The sequence below is a fragment of the Choloepus didactylus genome, chromosome 2 (assembly GCF_015220235.1).
Source record: "Choloepus didactylus isolate mChoDid1 chromosome 2, mChoDid1.pri, whole genome shotgun sequence".
NCBI classification, from domain to species: domain Eukaryota; kingdom Metazoa; phylum Chordata; class Mammalia; order Pilosa; family Megalonychidae; genus Choloepus; species Choloepus didactylus.
The window spans coordinates 111,440,003-111,462,208 of NC_051308.1; the positions used below are offsets into that span (position 1 = coordinate 111,440,003).

At 38.9% G+C, this 22,206-nt stretch overlaps 1 protein-coding gene and 1 pseudogene across 1 annotated transcript in view; one reads left to right on the top strand and one right to left on the bottom strand.

Annotated features, from left to right (window-relative positions):
• Positions 1 to 22,206, top strand: part of NUP210L (nucleoporin 210 like) — a 198,872-nt gene that overhangs the window by 120,476 nt on the left and 56,190 nt on the right. The window lies entirely within an intron of this gene.
• On the bottom strand, positions 1,976 to 21,726 carry LOC119528140 (annotated as a pseudogene).

A 22,206-nucleotide genomic window follows, 5' to 3' on the forward strand; every position in this document is an offset into this window, starting at 1 on the left:
TTTCCGATGAGAAATTGGCCCTTAATCTTATTGAGGGTCCCTTGTATGTGAAACATTGCTTATCTTTTGTAGCTTTCAGAATTTTCTCTTTACCTTTGTTATTAGTTTAAAAAATAACATGGGTGTGGTATGGGTCTATTTGGGTTTATCCTGTTTGCAATTCATTGAATTCTTAGATGTATATATTCATGTCTTTCATTTAATTTGGAAAGTTTTCAGTCATTATTTCTTTGAATATTCTCTCTGCCCTTTTCTCTCTTTCTTCTGCTGGGATTCCCACAATATGTATATTGGTATGCTTGATCATATTCCAAAGGCTCCTCAAGCTCTGTTCACTTTTCTTCATTTTGTCCTCTTTCTACTCCTCTGACTGGATGATTTTAATTGTCTTCTGTTAAGTTCACTGATTCTTTCCTCTGCCAGCTCCAATCTGGTGTTGAACTCCTGCAGAGAATTTTAAATTTCTGTTCAGTTCTGTTTGGTTCCTTTTTCATAATTTTCATCTCTCTATTGATACTCTCTTTGTGATCATCTGTCATTTTCTTGATTCCCTTCAGTTCCTTGTCCACATTTTCCTTTAGCTTTTTGATATTTAGGACCATTTAAAAAAAGTCTTTGTCTAGAATGATCTTGATGGTTTCTAATGTTTTAATCTTCTCCTTTGCCTGGGCCATTGATTCTTGTTTCTTTGTATGCTTTGTCATCTTTTGTTGAAACCTGGACATTTTGATATTTTAGTATGTTATCACTAGAATTTAGACTCTGAGGCATCTGCTCCTTAAGCTTGTATCCAGCTTGTGTTATGGCAGAGCTTTCTTTGAATGCAAAGAGCTTAAAAATACAAAATGAAGAAGGAGGACAAAAAGAAAATACCTTCCCCAGTCTTTGCAGATTGACCTGTGCAAGGGCTCTCCTTCAGGGCTTATCCATCAATGACTTTGGAGAATAGCTCCAAGCCAAAGAATAGAGGCATCCCAGATCCTTTCTGCACATGCCTCTTGTCTTGGGCATGTGGGTGTGACCACAGGAATTTCCCCCATTTACACGGATACAAATATCCCCTCTTCTCCAGGAAGCAGTTTCCTCATGGTTCCAGGACTGCACTTTATGTCCTACAGCCAGTAATGCCTTGCCCCAGGCAGCATGAGTGGACTGGTCTCCCCTACTGTTCTGTAGTCCTGAGCTGCTTCTACATGCATAGTCAGTTCTGGGACATCGAGTCCCTCAGACCACTACCAGACAGATTGGGTCAGAGATACATGCTCCTGGTATGTGCACAAAGGTTACTTTTCTCCCTCCAGAACTACGACATGCACTGAAATCACAGGCTGGCTCTACGCCAGCTGGGTGAGGTGATGGGGGAGGGGTCTGCCAGGGAACCATAAGATCCTACCACTTTTTTTTTTTCAGTGTTTACCTTTTATTTTTGATGTAAATAAGCTGTATTTACACAATGCATTCATATTTTTTAACATATTACAGTTCTGTAGGGAACTATTCCATTTAAACAGCAACAAGTGATCTGGAGTCAATCTTAAAAATATTAAGTCAAATTAAAGCATTCTTATCAGGACTGCCATCTAATTTCACAGTCCATCTGCCTCCTGCATCTGCAGAGGGAAACTATGAAGGAAAATAGGAATGACGACTGGGTGATGAAAAAAGAAAGAACCTCTCCAACACCATCAAGATGCCATTCACTGGCCACCCTGGCTGGCATCAGCTCAGGCTGTGCCAGTTGGCCAATGGGCAGCACATAGGAAGCATGGGTTTTGGGCGGAGCCGTGGCTGTGTGGGGTACCTGCTGGGCAGGTGGCCTGCGGCTCTCTTTTGAGGCTTTCAGAAAGTTATACTGCCAACCCTACAATGGTTGCTGGGGCTGGGGTGAGGACTTCTCTTCCCACTGGTTACTGTTCACCTCATCCAAGAGCCAAAGGTGAAATAGTGTGCAGGTTCGAGCTACAGCATGGGCAAATCAGAAGAGAGTCCCTCCTGTGATCTGGCTAGTCACTTTCTCTTTGGTGGGCTTCTCCTTCTCCTTTACACACTCTTTGTTCCAGTCCTTCAGGCCCTCTGGAAGCAACGTGTCCTCATCCAAGCCGCCAGCGCCTTCCACAAATTCTTCATAGGTAGATTTTTCTGCAAATGGTCTGGGGCCCAAAGGTCAACCATATCATTCTTATCTAATACTTCTTTATCTAACAAGAGAAGAGCAACCTTCTACATGTCAGCTTTCTTTACTGTGAGAAGAGCTACATGTAGAAGGCATCATTAATAAGTATCCATACTTCATCTATCAGTACTGAAGTGGCTTCACTCTTAAAGTTTCTCCAATACCACATCCCCCTGATGTGGGAGGTCATTGGAGATATACCTCACCTTTTCATTCATGCCAAACTTAATAATTTGGGCATAGGCACTCTGAGTTGCTTGTCTCAAGTCATCTTGGACACCAGTTGTAATTTTTCTGAAGACGATTTCTTCTGATACCCGACCACCTAAAGTCATACACATCCTGTCCAGGAGCTGCTCTTCGGTATACAGGTTTTGCTCTTTTGGTAAATACTGAACCTAGACTAATCCTTTGCCTGTGGAATGATGGACCTTTTTAAAAATGAGTCTGCCCCAAGCCCACAGGGACCAATAGCAGGACTTAAGCAGCTGGGGAGGACAGAATAGAAAAGGGCAACAAGGAAGAGTTTCCAAAATGGAGGATTAGGTAGGGAATGGCAGAATCTTTCCCGAAAGCAGCAAATAGCCAGGTAGAAACTGTCCAAATCAATTGTTGGGGACCCAGGGGACAGGGGAGGACATCTCAAGGCCCAGGTCAGTGAGGAATGAAGAGTCTGAGAAAACATGGACAGAGACTAAGTCCAGCTGTGGGTCCTGGTGCCCATCCCCCACCCTTGAGGAAAACAGCAGTGGGCAGCCCACTCCTAGCCTTGGGAATGGCTACAGCCTTGGGCAGCTGGGGGAGTCCTCTGCCACAAGTACAGTGGGGGACAGAGCCCCACACTGAGCCAGATTTTGGCTGGCAAAATGAGGGTATAGGAACCTCACTGTTTCAGCCCCGCCTGGTCAGATGCTTTGTGTCTCCAGGAGGTAAACAGCTTCTAAGGACCAATAAGTAACTGAAGAGTGCCATCTGCTGAGCAGGCCAGAAAGTGTAGGGGAAAGCTGCAGGGCTTCTCAGAGCCTCTCCAGACCCTATCCCATACCCTTCGGAGCTGGTCTAAACCCCCTTGCACATGTATATGGCCCTATTTTAGCTGAGAAATAAGGATGATCCAGCTGTCAAAGCAGTGCCCTAATACAAAACCAGGCAACAACTAAATCCTAGACAAGAGAGGAAAAATGACCTTCAGAATAGATAGACCAATCAACATAATCAGAGACCAGATATCAGCAAAAAAATCATAAGGCATGCTAAACCTCAAGAAGAAATGGCCAATCAAAGGAACAGATCAAAAAAGTCAGAGGAGACACAGAAACTTGAACAACTAATCAAGAATGTGCAAACAAATCTGAATCAATTCATAAAATGAAGGAAATGTGTATAAAGAGATAGAGGATATTAAATAGATACCAGAAGAGCATAAAGAAGAATTTGAAAGAACACATTGAAAAAATAACAGACATTATGGGAAAAAAAGACACTGAAGATGAAAGTAAAAATATACTGGAGACACAACAGCAGATTTGAAGAGGCAGAAAAATGAATCAGCAAGCTAGAAGACAGATGAACCAAATTTGAACAGACAAAAGAACAAATGGAGAAAAGAATGGAAAAATTTGAGCAGGGTCTTAAGGAAATGATTGACAACACAGAGTGCACAAACTTAGCATCATGGGTGTCTCAGAAGGAGAAGGGAAAAGGGCCAGGAAAAATATTGAAAGAAATAATCGCTGAAAATTTTCCAACCCTCATAAAAGACATAACTATACAAATCCAAGAAGCCCAGTGTACTCCAAACAAAATACTTCCAAATAGGCCCACTCCAATACACATAACTCTAAAAGCAGAAAAAGAAAAGTGATTCTCCACATGCAAGGGAAGCCAAATAAGACTAAGTGCTGATTTCTCATCAGAAACCATGAAGGTGAAAAGGCAGTGATATAATATATTTAAGATACTGAAACAAAAAAACTGCTAGTCAAGAATTCTCTATCCAGCAAAGCTGTCCTTCAAAAATAAGGGAGAGTTTAAAATATTCACAGATAAACAGAAGCTGAGAGTTCGTTAATAAGAGACTGGCTTTGTGAGAACTACTAAAGGGAGTTCTGTCGGCTGAAAAGAAAAGACAGGAGAGAGAGTGCCGAGGGCTGGCCTAACCCTCAGCAACGGTCAGGTTCCTGATAGGGGGGCTGGAGTCGGCGAAGAAACGAGACAGACACCTTGTTGTGTCTGGGTACGAAGATGAAATCTACGACCAAGCAGAGCATCAGAGCTTTATTTTTATAATTTTCTATAACATACACACTAGCATTTAGACATACAATACTAGAATAGTTTGGCTAAATTTCAGACATTATTTATTCTTACACAGTGATCAATGGGTTTGCAGGGACAGATTCCTTGAAGCGTAGCAAGACACAGTGTTCGGGCACAGGCATAGCAGTTCCTATTATTTAGTACCAAGCAACCTGTAACTATTTTTTGTGTTCATGTTTTAGAGTCTGTTAATCATTACCTTTTTATTTCTTCTAGCTAACTCTTTCAAAGCTTGGGAAGGGGGATTTTGAGCAGAAAGGGTGACCTATTGTCTTCTAAGAAAGGAGCAGGCATTTTCACTACGCTGACGCTAATGCAGGGTAAGCTGCTGGCTCATTAATGTAGCTAGGTGTGGGAGCATTCCACCACCACAGAGCCCAAAAGACACCAAATGAGAAAAAGAAGCAGTATGAATATAAGAAACATATAAGAAACAGCATAAGAAACAAATTCCTTTTAGGTAGGAGTCATAGGTGCCACTCGACGCTCCGCCTTGCGGAACGGTCACCACGACATGTACTGAAGGCCCAGGGATCGTGCCACTAGGCAGACTGCCGGGTGCTGAATTGGCTGCCCACAAGAGAGGCTTGGAGGAGAGTACAGAAATGAAGATTATCAGTAAGGATAACTTAAAGGATAAAAGAGAGAAGAAAATAGATCTGACAAATAAAAACCAAAGGATAAGATGGTTGAGTTAAGAACTGCCTATATAGTAATAACTTTGAATGTTATTAGATTAAACTCACCAATCAAAAGACACATATTGGCAGAGTGGATTTAAAAATGTGATCCATGTAAATGCTGTTTACAAGAGACTCATTTTAGACCCAAAGATACAAATAGATTGAAAGTAAAAGGATGGAAAAAGATATTCCACATAAGCAGTAACCAAAAAAAGCCAGGGTAGCTTACTAATATCAGACAAAGTAGACTTTAAATGCAAAAATGTTATAAGATATAAAGAAGGACACTATATATTTAAAAAAGTGGCAGTTCACCAAGAAGAATAACAATCATAAATATCTATGCTCCTAATTAAGGTGCCCCAAAGGACATGAGGCAAACACTGGCAAAACTGAGGGGAGTAATAGACTTCTCCACATTATTAGTGGGAGACTTCAACACACCACTCTCTTCAATAGATAGAACATACAAACAGAGGATCAATGAAGAAACAGAGAACCTACATAGTATGATATATGAGCTAGACCTAACAGGCATATATAGAACATTACTCCCCGAAACAACAAGATATACATTTTTCTCAGTTGCTCATTGTTCTAGTTTGCTAATGCTGCCATTATGCAAAATACCAGAAATGGATTGGCATTTTGTAAAGGGAGTTTATTTGGTTACAAATTTACAGTCTGAAGGCCATGGAAATGTCCATATTAAGGCATCAACATGCATATACCTTCACTGGAGAAGGCCAATGGTGTCCAGAAGATTTCTGTGAGCTGGGAAGGCAAATGACTGGCATCTGCTGATCTTAGGTTGTGTTCCAGCTCCTCTCTCAGCTCCTGTGCATTCTTCAAAATGTTGCTCTTGGGGAATTCTGTCCTCTCTTAGCTTCTTCAGAGCAAACTCTGGGCTAGCATCTCCAAAGCATCAGCAAAAGTCTGCTTTCAATGGCCATGTCCAAAATGTTTCTCTCAGCTGCTCTGAGGACCTTCTGTTTGTAAGCTCTTTTATAGGATACCAGTGATTAAATCAAGACCCACCCTGAATGGGCAGGGTCCCTATCTCAATGGAAATAATTCAATCAAATATTTCACCTACAGTTGATTGAATCACATCTCCATGGAAACCCTCAATCAAAGGATTCCAACCCAATCAACACTAATATGTCTGCCCCCACAAGATTGCATTAAAGAACATGTCATTTTGGGGGACAAAATACATCCAAACTGGCACACTCATGGAATATTCTCCAGGATAGACCAAATTCTGGGGCACAAAACATATCTTAATGAATTTAAAAAGACTGAAATCATACACAGTGCTTTATTCATAATGGAATTAAGCTGGAAATCAATAAAAAAAGGAGAACCAGAAAATACATAAATATATGGAAGTTAAACAACAAGCTCTTTAAAAATCAGTGGGTCAAAGAAGAAATTGCAAGAGAAATCAGTAAATATCTTGAGACATATGAAAATGAGAACACAATGTATCAAAACTTATGGTATGCAATGAAGGCAGTGGTGAGGAAAACTTATAGCCCTAAATGCCTAACTTAAAAAGGAAGAAGGAGCAAGATCAATGACCTGATAGAATACCTGGAGAAACTGGAGAAAGAACAGCAAACTAATCCCAAAGCAGGAAAAAAGGAAGAAATAACAAAGATTGGAGCAGAAATTAATGAAATGGCAGGAAAAAAAAACAGTAGAGAAAATCAATAAAACCAAAAGTTGGTGCTTTGAGAAGATCACTAAAGTCAAGAAGCCCTTTGCTAGACTGACAGAGACAAAAAGAGAGAAGCTACAAATAAATAAAATCAGAAATAGGGGGAAGCATTACCATGGACCCCAAAGAAATACAAAAGATCGTAAGTGGTTACTGTGAACAGCTGTATGCCAACAAACTAGACAACTTAGATAAAATGGACAACTTCTTAGCAACACAGGAACAACCTACACTGACTCGAAAAGAAATAGATGACTTCAACAAAGCAATCACAAGTGAAGAGATTGAATCAGTCATCAAAAACCTACCAATAAAGAAAAGCCCAGGACCAGATGGCTTCACAGGTGAATTTTACCAAGCATCCTAAGAAGAATTAATACTATTCCTGCTCACACTCTTCCAAAAAACTGAAAAAGAGGGAACACTACCTAACTCATTCTGTAAAGCCAACATCACCCTGATAAAGATACTACAAGAAAAAGAAAACTTCTGACCAATCTCTCTAATGGACATAGATGCAAAAATCCTCAACAAATACTTGCAAAAAAAGAATCCAAGAGCATAGTAAAATAATTATACACCATGACCAAGTGGGTTTGATTCCAGGTATGCAAGGGTGATTGAACACAAGAAAATAAATTAATGTAATACACCACATTCACAAATTAAAAGGGAAACACCACGTGATCATTGTGATTGATGCAGGAAATGTATCTGACAAAATTCAGCACCCTTTCATGATGAAAACATTTAAAAAGATAGGAATTGAAGGAAACTTCTTCAACATGATAAAGGGCATATATGAAGAACCCACAACTTAACATCATACTCAATGAGGAAAGACTGAAAGATTTCCGTCTAAGATCGGGAACAAGGATACCCACTGTCACTACTGCTATTCAACATTGTGCTAGATGTTCTAGCTAGAGCAGTTAGGCAAGAAAAAGAAAGAAAAGGCATCCATATTGGAAAGGAAGAAGTAAAACTTCTTTGATGACATGATCCTATATTTAGAAAGAAATAAAACTTTTTTGATGACATGATCCTATATTTAGAAAATACAGAAAAAAAGCAAAACTACTTGAGCTAACAATTGAGTTCAACAAAGTGGCAGGATACAAGATCAACACCAAAAAATCAGTGGTTTTCTATACACTAGTAATGTGCTATCCAAGGAAGTAATCAAGAAAAAAATTCCATTTACAATAACAACTAAAAGAATCAGATATCTAGGAGTAAACTTAACCAAGGATGTAAAGGAGTTGTACACAGAAAACTACAAAACATTGCTAAAAGAAATAAAAGAAACCTGAATAAATAAAAAGACATTTCATGTTCATGGATTGGAAGGCTAAATGTCATTAAGATGTCAATTCTACCCAAATTGAGCTACGGATTCAAGGCAATACTAATCAAAATTCCAGCAGCCAACTTTGCAGAAATGAAAAAGCTAATTATCAATTTTATCTGGAAGGATAAGGGGCCTTGAATACCCAAAAACATCTTGAAAAAGAATGAAGTGGGAGGTATCATGCTTCTTGACTTGTAAGTATATTATATTATAAAGCCACAGTGATCAAAACAGCATGGTACTGGCATAATGATAGACATATTGATCTATGGAATCAAATTGATAGTTCAGAAGCTGACCTTCAGATCTGTGGTCAATTAATTTTTGACAAGGCTCCCAAGTCCACTCAATTGGGACAGAACAGCCTCTTCAATAAATGAAGATGGGAGAACTGGATATCCATATCCAAAAGAATGAAAGAGGATTCCTATCTCACACCCAATTCAAAACTTAACACCAAAGGCATCAAAGACCTAAATATAAGAACCAGTACTATAAAACTCGTAGAAGAAAATGTAGGGAAACATCTTTAAGATCTAGTGATAGGCTGTAGTTTCTTAGACCTTACACCCAAAGCACAAGCAACAAAAGAAAAAATATATAAATGGGACCTTCTCAAAACTGAATACTTCTGTGCTTCAAAGGACTTTGTCAAAAGGCTGAAATGGCAGCCGATTCAGTGGGAGAGAATATTTGGAAACCACATATCTGATAAGGGTTTGATATTCAGAATATATATAGAAATGCCACAACTCAACAATAAAAAGACAAACAACCCAATTATAAAATGGGGAAAGGACACAATTAGACATTTTTCCAGAGAGGAAATACAGATGGCTAAAAAGCACATGAAAAGATGCTCATCTTCAGTAGCCATTAGGGAACTACAAATCAAAACCACAATGACTTATCATTGCACACCCATTAGAATGGCCACTATTAAACAAACAGGAAACTACAAGTGTTGGAGAGGATTTGGAGAAGAAGGAACACTTATTCACTGCTGGTGGGAATGTAAAATGGTGCAGCTGCTGTGGAGGACAGTTTGGCCGTTCCTCAGAAAGCTAAGTATAGAGTTGCCTTTACGACCCAGCAATCCTGCTACTCAGGATATACCCAGAAGATCTGAAAGCAGGAATGTGAACAGACATTTGCACACTAATATTTATAATGGCATTATTCACAATTGCTAAAAGATGGAAACAATACAAGTGTCCATCGACTGATAAATAGATAAACAAAATGTGGTATATACATACCATGGAATATTATTCAGCAATGTACATACAATGGAATATTATACTGTAAGAAGAAATGAAGTTCTGAAGCACACAACAACATGGATGAATCTTGAGGACATTATGCTAAGTGAAATTAGTCAGACACTAAAGGACAAATATTGTATGATCTCACTGATATGAACTAATTATGTTATGTAAACTCATAAACATAAAATATAGAATATAAGTTACCAGGATATAGAATGAGGCTAAAGAATGTGGAGCAGTTGCTTAATATGTGTAGAATGTTTAACTAGGTTGAACTTAAATGTTTGGAAATGGACAGAGGTGATGGTAGCATGTTATGTGAAAATAATTAGCAATGCTGAATGGTGTGTGAATGTGGTGGAAGGGGGTAGTCTAGAGTCATGGATGTCACCAGAAGGAAAGTTGGAGGTTAAAACATGGGAATGTATAATTCAGTGAATCTTGTGGTAGACAATGTCCATGATTAACTGTACAAATATAAAAAAGTTCTCTCATGAACTAGAGCAAATGTACAATGCTATTACAAGGAGTTTTATAATAGAAGGGTATGTGGGAAAAAATGAACCTACTGCTAGCTATTGTCTATAGTTAACAGTAATATTTTAATACTGTTTTCAGCAAATGTACCACACCAGTACTATGAGTCAGTAATGGGGAATAAGGGTTATGGGAGGATTTGGGTTTTCTTTTTTATTTTTATTTCTTTTCTGAAGTAATGAAAATGTTCTAAAATTGATCATGGGGATGTATGCACGTCTATGTGATGATACTGTGAGCCAGTGATTGTATACATTGGATGGTTTATATATATATCTCAACAAAATTGTATTTAAAAAAAAAGTGGGTCTGCATGTTCCAGATATCAGCTGGCAACTGTATGGCCTACCTCATGGTACACCACAGTTTTCTTCTCCTCTGGGTGCAGAACCTGGGGTTTTTTCTCTAAGCCACTAATCACTCATTCAGTTGCTTGTTCAAAGTGTTTTGAATTTATGGAATGTGAAAGTTGTCTCACAGCAATCATAGCAGCTTCATTACAAACATTAGGAATGTTAGCTCCTGAAAACCCTGGAATTAATGGTAAGTTTTCTTGCCAGTTTCTCCTTTTCCAGGACACCATTCAGTTTTGTTTTGTTTTTTTTTTTTAATGTCTGGGTATTCTTGATAGTCTCTTTTGTTCCTTGCTAATTTTGCATCTATCTATCTATCATTTATTTATTTATTTTTAAACTTTATTTATTGAATAATTAAAAAAACAAACAACAAAAAACCCACAAAATTTCAAACAAAACAAAGTGAAGGAATAAGGAAAACAAATAATCTAAAATAACTACATTGCTTCCAACATGTTCCTACCATACCTCAAGTAAATTAACAAACCATAATCAAACAAAGGCATAAGAAAAACCAAATAACCCAAAATAACTACATTGAAGCTAATTTTTTTAAAGCAATGGCTTTTTTTTGCTTTATCAAAAAATCAAAAATAAAACAACAAAAAAAAACAATTCAAACAAAACAAAGCAAAGGAATAAGCAAAACAAACAGCCTAAAATAACTGCATTGCTTCCAATATGTCCCTGCCATACCCCAAGAAAATTAACAGACCCTAACAAAACAAAGGAATAAGAAAAACAAATAACCTAAAATAGCTACATTGCTTCCAACATGTTCCTACCATACCCAAGAAAATTTGTAAACCATATTCCTGAGCATTCCCATATCTTGATGTATTTTTATGAACAGAATTTCTTGATGTTAAGTTAACCAATATATCATTTTATTTTATTTTCCCTTATGGATAATGTTTTGTTTGTTTGTTTGTATGTTTGTTTTAATTCTTTAACTTTATTTATTGAAAAATTAAAACAAACACACAAACAAAAAAAACACAACATTTCCAACAAAACAAAGGATTAAGAAAAACAAATAACCTAAAATAACTACTTTGCTTTTAACATGTTCTTACTATACCCCCCAAAAATTAATAAGCCATATCCAAACAAAAGAATAAGATAAGTAATTAATCTAAAATAACTACATTGCTTCCAACATGTTCCTACCATACCCTGAGAAAATTAACAAACCATAATCAAAGGTATAAGACAGACCAAATAACCTAAAATGACTACATTGAAGCTAATTTTTTAATGCAATAGCTTTTTTTAATCTATCAAAAAAATTTTTAATTCAAACACAGCAAAACAAAGTATAAGAAAAACAAATAACCTAAAATAACTGTATTGCTTCCAACATGTCCCTACCATACCCCAAGAAAATTAACAAACCCTAACAAAACAAAGGAATGAGAGAAACAAATAACCTAAAATAACTACATTGCTTCCAACAGGATCCTACTATACCCAAGAAAGTTTGCAAACCGTAATCATTCCTGAGCATTCCCATAACATTGAGATTACCCCCCTCAATAACTTATCTGTACTTATTAGATTATCATTCCCCCTTCACTAGTTGCTGTCTATCTCTATGTCCCCTGCATTCTACGATATAAAAATATTTATTTTACATATTTCACAGAGTTCACATTAGTGGTGACATACAATATCTCTCTTTTTGTGTCTGGTTTATTTCACTCAGCATTATGTTTTCAAGTTTCATCCTTGTTGTCATATGTTTCATGACCTCATTCCTTCTTACTGCTGCATAATATTCCATTGTGTATATATACCACATTTTGTTTATCTACTCATCTGTTGAAGGGCATTTGGATCGTTTCTATTTCTTGGCAATTGTGAATAATGCCACTATGAATATCGGCGTGCAAATATCTGTTCGTGTCACTGCTTTCAGATCTTCTGGGTATATACTGAGAATTGAAATTGCTGGATCAAAGGGTAACTCAATATCTAGTTTTCTAAGAAACCGCCAGACTGTCTTCCAGGGTGGCTGTACCATTATACAGTCCCACCAGCAATGAATAAGGGTTCCAATTTCTCCACATCCTCTCCAGCATTTGTAGTTTCCTGTTTGTTTAATGACAGTCATTCTAATTGGTGTGACATGATATCTCATTGTGGTCTTAATTTGCATCTCCTTAATAGCTAGTGAAGGTAAACATTTTTTCATATGTTTTTTAGCCATTTGTATTTCCTCTTCAATGAAATGTCTTTGCATATCTTTTGCCCATTTTATAATTGGACTGTCTGTACTGTTGTTGAGTTGTAGAATTTCTTTATATATGCAAGATATCAGTCTTTTGTCAGATACATGGTTTCCAAATATTTTCTCCCATTGAGTTGGCTGCCTCTTCACTTTTTGACAAATTCCTTTGAAGTACAGAAGCTTTTAATTTTGAGGAGTTCCCATGTATCTGTTTTTTTCTTTTGTTGTTTGTGCTTTGGGTGTAAGGTCTAAGACGTGACCTCCTAATACAAGGTCTTGAAGATGATTCCCTACATTATCTTCTAGGAGTTTTATGGTGCTGTCTCTTATATTGAGGTCTTTAATCCACTTTGAGTTAATTTTTGTATAGGGTGTGAGGTAGGGGTCTTCTTTCATTTCTTTTGGATAGGGAAATCCAGTTCTCCCAGCCCCATTTGTTGAAGAGAAACAGTGGTTTTGGGTCCCTTATCAAAGTTCAATTGACCATAGATCTGGGGGTCTATCTCTGAGTTCTCAATTCAATTCCACTGATCAATATGTCTGTCTTTCTGCCAGTACCATGCTGTTCTGAGTACTGTGGCTTTATAGTAAGCTTCAGAGTCAGGAAGCGTAAGTCCTCCTGCTCTGTTTTTCTTTTTAATAACGTTTTTAGCAATTCAAGGCATCTTCCCCTTCCAAATAAATTTGATAACTAACTTTTCCAAGTCTGCAAAGTAGGTTGTTGGAATTTTGATTGGAATATCATTGAATCTGTAGATGAGTTTTGGTAGGATTGATATCTTAATGACATTTAGCGTTCCTATCCATGAACACAGAATATTTTTCCATCTTTTTAGATCCCCTTCTATTTCTTATAGTAAATTTATGTAATTTTCTATGTATAGGTCTTTTACATCTTTGGTTAAGTTTGATTTTTTTAGTTGCTATTGAGAATTTTAGCAATTGTTTTTTGAGTGTCTCTTCAGTTAGGTCATTTCTAGTGTATAGGAACATTACTGACTTATGTGTATTAATTTTGTATCCCACTACTTTGCTAAAATTTATTAGCTCAAGTAACTGTGTCATTGATTTCTCAGGGTTTTCCAAATATAAGATCATATCTGCAAATAATGACAGTTTTACTTCCTCCTTTCCAATTTGGATGCCTTTTATTTCTTTGTTTTGCCTGATTTCTCTGGCTAGCACTTCTAGCACAATATTGAATAATAGTGGTGGCAGTGGGCATCCTTGTCTTGTTCTTGATCTTAGAGGGAAGGCTTTCGGTCTCCCGCTGTTGAGTACTATGCTGGCTGTGGGTTTTTCATATGTTTCCTTTATCATATTGAGGAAGTTTCCTTCAGTTCCTACCTTTTGAAGTGTTTTATCAGAAAAGGATGTTGGATTTTGTTGAATGTCTTTTCAGTGTCTATTGAGATGATCATTTGATTTTTCCTTTTTGATTTGTTAATGTGTTGTATTACATTGATTGATTTTCTTATGTTGAACCATCCTTGCATGCCTGGAATGAACCCCACTTGGTCATGGTGTATGATTTTTTTAATGTGTCTTTGGATTTGATTTGCAAGTATTTTGTTGAGAATTTTTGCATCTATATTCATGAGGCAGATTGGCCTGTAGTTTTCCTTTCTTGTGGCATCTTTATCTGATTTTGGAATTACAATGATGTTAGCTTCATAAAATGAGTTAGGTAGTGTTCCATTTTCTTCAATTTTTTTAAAGAATTTAAGTAAGACTGGTGTCAGTTCTTTTTGGAAAGTTTGGTAGAATTTCCTTGTGAAGCCAATCTGGCCCTGTACATTTATTTGTGGGAAGCTTTTTGATGACTGATTGGATCTCTTTGCTTGTCATTGGTTTGTTGAGGTCTTCTACTTCTTCTCTGGACAGTCTAGGTTGTTCATGTGTTTCCAAGAAATTGTCCATTTTCTCTACATTATCTTGTTTGTTGGTATACAGTTTTTCCTAGTATCCTCTTATGATTTTTTTAATTTCTTCAGGATCTGCACTAATGTCCCCTCTCTCATTTATTATTTTGTTATTTGGGTCTTCGCTCTTTTTTATTTTGTCAGTCTAGCTAAGGGCATAAAAGAACCAATTCTTGGTGTTATTTATTCTCTCTATTGTTTTTTTGTTCTCTGTGTCATTTATTTCTGCTTTCATCCTTATTATTTCTTTTCTTCTGCTTAGTTTAGGATTAGTTTGCTGTTCATTTTCTAGCTTCTCCAATTGTTCTATTAGTTCTTGATTTTAGCTCTTTCTTCCTTTTTAATGTATGCATTTAGTGCTACCAATACAGCCTTCACTGCATCCCATAAGTTTTGCTATGTTCTCTCGTTTTCATTCTTCTCTAGATATTTAGCCATTTCTATTGCTATTTCTTCTTTAACCCATTGATTGTTTAGGAGTGTTATTGTTTAACCTCCAGATATTTGTGAATGTTCTAAATCTTTGATGATTATTGACTTTTAGTTGTATTCCATTGTGATCAGAGAATGTGCTTTGAATAATTTCAATCTTTTTAAATTTATTGAGGCTTGTTTTGTGACCCAACATATGATCTATTCTGGAGCAAGTTCCATGGGCACTCGAGAAGAATGTATATCCTGATGATTTGGGATGTAATGCTCTATATATGGCTGTTAAGTCAAAGTTATTTATCATATTGTTTAGTTTTTCAATTTCCTTATTGTTCCTCTGTCTGGTTGATCTATATATAGGAGAGAGTGATGTATTGAAGTCTCCCACAATTATTGTGGAAACATCTGTTACTTCCTTCAGTTTTGCCAATGTTTGTCTCATGTACTTTGGGGCACCTTGATTGGGTGCATAGACATTTATGATTGTTATATCTTCTTGTTGAATTGTCCCTTTTATTAGTGTATAGTGTCCTTATTTGTCTCTTATGACATCCTTACATTTCATCTGAGATTAATATTGCTACTCCTGCTTGCTTTTAGCTGAAGCTTGCATGAAATATTTATTTCCATACTTTCACTTTCAATTTCTTTGTGTCTCTAGGTCTAAGATGAGTTTCTTATAAGCAACTTGCTGATGGTTCATATTTTTTAATCCATTCTGCCAATCTTTGTCTTTTAATTGGGGAGTTTAATCCATTCAAATTCAATGTTATTACTGTGAAGGCAGTTCTTAAATCAGCCATCTTATCCTTTGGTTTTTATTTGTCAGATATAATTTTTCCCTCTCTCTCTTTATTTCCTTTAACGTATCCTTACTAAAACTCTTTAGTTCTGTGCTATTCTCCATACCTCTCTCTCTTTTCTTTTTTTCTCAGCTGGTAGGGCTCCCTTTACTATTTCTTATAGGGCAGGTCTCTTGTTAGCAAATTTTCTCAGCATTTGTTGTTCTGTGAAGATTTTAAAGTCTCCCTTGAATTTGAAGGAGAGCTTTTCTGGATAAAGAATTCTTGGTTGGCAATTTTTCTCTTTCAGAATTTTAAATATGTCATACCACTGCCTTCTTGCCTCCATGGGGCCACTGAATAGACACTACTAAGTCTTATGTTGTTTCCCTTTTATGTGGTGAATTGCTTCTCTCTTGCTGCTTTCAGAACTTGCTCCTTTTTTCAACATTTGACAAGCTGATCAGAATATGTCTCAGAGTGGGTTTATTTGGATTTATTCTGTTTGGAGTTTGTTTGGCATCTATGGGTTGTGTATTTATGTCATTTAGAAGGGTTGGGAAGTTCTCTCCAACATTGTCTTTGAATACTCTTCCTAGTCCTTTACCCTTCTCTTCCTTTTCTGGAACACCAGTGATTCTTATATTTGCATGCTTCATGTTGTCCATCATATACCTGAGATCCATTTCTAATTTTTTTATTTTTTTCTCCATTCTTTTGTGGCTTTCACTTTCTGTTCTAGTTTGCTAATGCTGCGGAATGCAAAAAACCAGAGATGGATTCACTTTTATAAAAAGGGGGTTTATTTGGCTACACAGTTACAGTCTTAAGGCCATAAAGTGTCCAAGGTAACACATCAGTAATCGGGTACCTTCACTGGAGGATGGCCAATGGCGTCTGGAAAACTTCTGTTAGCTGGGAAGGCACATGGCTGGCATCTGCTCCAAAGTTATGGTTTCAGAATGGCTTTCTTCCAGGACGTTCCTCCCTAGCAAGCTTGCTCCTCTTCAAAACGTCACTCACAGCTGCACTGAGTTCCTTCTCTTTGAGTCAGCTCATTTATATGGCTCCACTGATCAAGGCCCACCCTGAATGGGTGGGGCTATGCCTCCATGGGAATATCTCATCAGAATCATCACCCACAGCTGGGTGGGGCACATCCCAAGCAAATCTAATCAGCACCAAAATGTCTGCCCCACAAGACTACATCAAAGATAATGGCGTTTGGGGGACACAATACATTCAAACTGGCACATTCCACCCCCTGGACCCCAAAATGACATTATCTTTCCAAGTACAAAATACATTCATTCCATCACAATATCACAAAAACTTAAATCATTTCAGTAACAAAAGTTAAGTACAAGATCCTATCAAAATCAATTACAGGTGTGGTGGGTCCTAAGGCATAATTTTTTTTAGCTGTGGATCTGTGAACTTAGAACAAATTATGTGCTTCCAATATACAAAGGAGGGACATTCATAGGATAAACATTCCCATTGCCATAAGGAGAAAGAGTAAGGAAAACAGGGTTAACAGAACCAAAACAGTTCCTAAAACCCGCAGGACAAACTCCATTAGATTTCAAAGTCTGAGAGTCATTTACAGAAGAACGTTGCATCCTTGGGGCTTGAGAGAGCAGGAGTCTAACCCTTCCTAGGGGCTTTTGTGGCAGCTCTTTCCTCTCCAAACACTTGGCTGAGTGCTCCAACATATCCACACATTGGGGAGACCAACTTCTCAGCCCCACCATCCTCAAACATCGGGTCAGCTCCCGGATTCCCTTCCATCTCCGGGGCACATGCTCAACCCCTTCAGAACAGTGTGATGGCAGCCAGGCTCTCCCCAATTCCCTGAGAATGTGTTCCACCCTCTTTGGGGCTTGGGGTGGCAAGACATTTCCTGAGCATCGAGGCGGAAGGCCTGCCCTCGACCTCCAGGGCAAACTTACCCTTTCCATGCATGTGGGCTGCTCCGCACTCCCTGCCCAAGACCTCTTGACTCCAGACCTCAACCTCCATGGCTCTGTCTTTGAAGAAATTTTTTGTTCCTTGTCTGTCTTCTCCAGTCCAGAGTGGCAATGGCTCTGTCTGTAAAGATCTCGCAAAAATTCTGTTGGCTTTGCATGAAGCATGCAGGGGTCAAAGCCCTCAGACAATAGGACTTTCCACAAATCCTTTCTGGATAATTCCATCTCCAATCTTGGCTTGTACTGAAATGCCGGCTGGGTTCCATGTTTGGTTACATCCTCATGTTGGGCTGTAGCTTCTGGGATTCCACCCCCTGGAAGCTCATAATTTTCCAAGCCATCAGCTTGTGGTTTCTTTGAACCCAAGAGTTCAGTTCTAAGTTTATCTCTCTCTGCTTGCATTTTACTATAAGCTGCAAGAAGAAGCCAGAGTACATCCTCCACATGTAGTCTGGAGATCTCCTCAGCTAAGTATTCCAGGTTGTCACTTTCAAATTCTTCCTTCCATCTGACACCAGGACTCAATTTTGCCAAATTTTCTGCCACTTTAAATCAAGGATTGCCTTTCTTCCAGTTTGCAACAACACATTCATCATTTCTGCTCAAGTCCTCATCAGAAGTATCTTTAGAGTCCATATTTCCATAAACAGTCTCTTTAAAGAAGTTTAGGCCTTTTCTATCAAGCTCCTCACAATTCTTCCAGAATCTTGCCCTTATCCATTTGAAAAGCCATTCCAACATGTTCGGTATTTGCAGACTGAGCAGCAAAAGCACCCCACTTCTCTGGTACCAAAATCTGTTCTAGTTTGCTAATGCTGTGGAATGCAAAACACCAGAGATGGATTGGCTTTTATAAAAAGGGGGTTTATTTGGCTACACAGTTACAGTCTTAAGGCCATAAAGTGTCCAAGGTAACACATCAGTAATCGGGTACCTTCACTGGAGGATGGCCAATGGCGTCTGGAAAACCTCTGTTAGCTGGGAAGGCACATGGCTGGCATCTGCTCCAAAGTTATGGTTTCAAAATGGCTTTCTTCCAGGACGTTCCTCCCTAGCAAGCTTGCTTCTCTTCAAAACATCACTCACAGCTGCATTGAGTTCCTTCTCTTTGAGTCAGCTCATTTATATGGCTCCACCTGATCAAGGCCCACCCTGAATGGGTAGGGCCATTCCTCCATGGGAATATCTCATCAGAGTCATCACCCACAGCTGTGTGGGGCACATTTCAAGCAAATCTAATCAGCACCAAAATGTCTGCCCCACAAGACTACATCAAAGATAATGGTGTTTGGGGGACACAATACATTCAAACTGGCACACTTTCCAACCTGCACTCTTCCAGCTCCCTTATTCTTTCCTCAGCTTCCTCTAATCTAGTACTGCATGTATCAAGAATCTTTTTAATTTGATCAATAGTTTATTTTATTTCCATAAAGTCGTCTATTTTTTAATTTACTCTTGCCAATTCTTTATGCTCTTCTAGGGTCTTTCTTGAGGTCCTTTATATCCTGAGCCATGATATTGTTGTTTGTGATTACTTCTTTGATTTGTTTCTCCAAGTTCTGTATCTCCTGTGATTTTTTAATTTGGGTGTTTGGGTTATCCATATCTTCTGGTTTCTTCATATGCTTTATAATTTTCTGTTGTTTGTGGCCTCTTGGCATTTGTTTATCTTGATAGGGTTCTTTTAGGATATGCAGACTTATTTAAACAGTTATCTATAATTTGACAGAGATACAGCTTGATGCAGTGCACTTTCCCTGACCTACTAACAGATGGTGCTCCCGAGCCACCTCTTATCCTCAATCCAGATCTCCCCTACTATGTTTATACAGCAAATGGGGGTCCGAACCATGTGGATGTCCAATCAAGTGCACATGTTTTTTGTGTGCAATGCAGACCACCGGCTCTGTGTTGGGAGTTGTGCCTTGTACAGTTTGGCAGGGTTAGGGGGCTTTAAGAACCAGTACTCCCAGCTGTTCCCAGGATTGTGGCTACAATACTCTGGGGCTGAATCAGTGTCCACCCTTTCAGCTCAGACTCCACTCAGTCCCCCTCTGCTGTGGACCAGCAAGTCCCTAGACTTGGTATAGGGCTCCTGTCTCTTCCATGCATGCAATTCCCCTGCCTCTCAGCTGTGTACTCCTCTGGCTTTTGTGGGGGAGCAGTTGCGCTGTCTCAAGCCAGCTGAATCCCACGCTCCCTTGAGGAGGCTCTCAGCCACAATGCTGCGAAGGGGTGGCTCAGCCCACTTCCAAGATGGTTTCACGGGGGGTGGAAAATAACCCACTTCTACATTCATCTGCTTGCTGCAGCAGGTTATCCCTAACTTGGAGGCCTTCAGCTGCGGGTGTGTACAGGGCTATCACCCACGCCAGTTACCGAGGCATGTGCCTGGGGTGTGGAAGGCACTCCCCACCACACCTGACCTCATCTCCCACTGCCATCTCCCTGGCCGCTTCCCCACCATCCAGTTTTAGTGGTCTGAGGTGAACTTTGAAAACAGAAACTCTTCCCCTTATGTCTGGTGGTCTAATAAAGATTTGCCAGTCAAAGTGCCCTGGCCTCAGCTGTGCAGGAGCTAGGATATCTGGTTTTTTGTTGCCTGCCAGAATGACCTACATTTATTGTTGTATGAAAGCCATCCATTTCCACAGCAGTTGATTGAGTGTATTTTCCTGTTAACTCTGCCTTCCAAAGTTGCCTCTTCCTGTTCCTTCCCACCACATTTCTTTCATCATTGAAGAGAATGCATGGGGCATTCTTTCAAGCAAAGGCAAGTAAGTCTTAGACTATGGCTGGACCCTCACCAACAACATCTCTAAAAACTTAGATCCTCAGACTATAATGAAAGGGACATTGGCTTTTCTGCCTGTCCCTTTAGTCAGCAGTGTTTTCCCAGTGCCTGGAGAACCAGTGAGAATGGCACTCTTTGGGATTTTTGCTCCTAGGTCTTGATACTGCTTTGGGTTTTTCAAGAAATTTACAAATTCCATTATCTCCAATTTGGCCTCCTTACAGCCAGCCAAATCTTTGAACTTCATGTCTGTCTTGTCCTTTAGACCTTGGCAGTGATTTCTCCAACAGTGAAGAGTCTACCCATTTCCCAGCCAGTTTGGCCAATGCCAGCAGGCTGTCTTCTTATGGTATATAGCAAAAATGCAATTATGAGGACTGTAGGCAGCATTCTCAGTAGAAATGAACCATAACTTGCAGCAATGTAATTAACAGGTACCTGATTTTCTCATTCTATGCCAAATTCTTGCTGCATTTCCTAGATTCTGCTCAAAAATGTCCACACTGCCAATATTAAACCTTACATATTGCCCATCAACAGGTGTTTTTCCTGGTGTAAAAGTCACTCAAATAAAATGCTTGTTAACAACTTCCAGTCTATCTACTACTCCTTTGGAAAGATAGTTATTGACAAAATCCTTCCAGGTAATTTCTCTCCCAGAGCTCTTGAACAGTAAGTAAAACATGACACCCCTCCAAAATAGAGTGGCCCAGAGAAAGGACATCCTGAATTCCTTATCATCCCACAGAAAGTCACCCTTCTAGAACCTGATAAGCAACCTGATATGGAACCGGTGAGAATCATCTTTCCTGCCACCTCACTTTCCATCACCGTCAACAACTCTGGAAGAAAGTGGTGCATTAGCTTGCTTTGATTCTTTCTTTACTCTCATGGTTCTTTAAGCTTGCTAGCCTTTCTGTTTTTTTTCCAGTAGGAAAGCATTGTTCAAATCCTTTCAGAAGTTGAGAACAGAGTCCTCGATATATATCAATTACATTTGTAAAAAGGGAATTTCTGCTAGTGATTGCTTGAGTTGTAGCATATTGATAAAGCATGCAGAGGCAGGCCCACCCTGCTTGCACCATGCCAATATCAGGCAGGAGGAGTGGAGGCAGGCCGCATGGTTGGGGCAGGGGGGGCAGGTGCTACCCTGGCCCAACAGCAGCAGGCAGCAGTTTGCCATGGCAGCCGCAGCAAGCAGGCCTGCTGCTTCAGGTGGCAATGAGAGGATGCAGAGTGGGAGCACCAGACTCCGAGATCCTACCAGTTTTAAGTGGACCTTCTCTCTTGATTCAGTGCTCATCCTGTTACTGCAATCCTTGAACTGTTTTCTGGAGCTTTTAGAAAGACGTTTCTTCCAGTTCTGGCTGGTTGTTCAAAGCTTCTGTAGGGTGATGGAGCCCTGGAGCTCTCACTCCACCATTTTGATCTCTCTCTCTCTCTCTGTCTTTCACCTACATAGAGGTTAAAAAGAGAGAGAGGTTTTTGTTTTGTTTGTTTTTCTGTAGCTAGCTGCAATAGTGGGCAGCTTTTGCTTTTGGTCCAACAGAGACAATAAAGGCGACATCTCATTTTAAGATTTCCATGAAAAGAAGATCCATTTCTATGTTTCAAAGCACAGAACTTAGATTTTAAATATAATATTGACTTTATAACCTGAGTA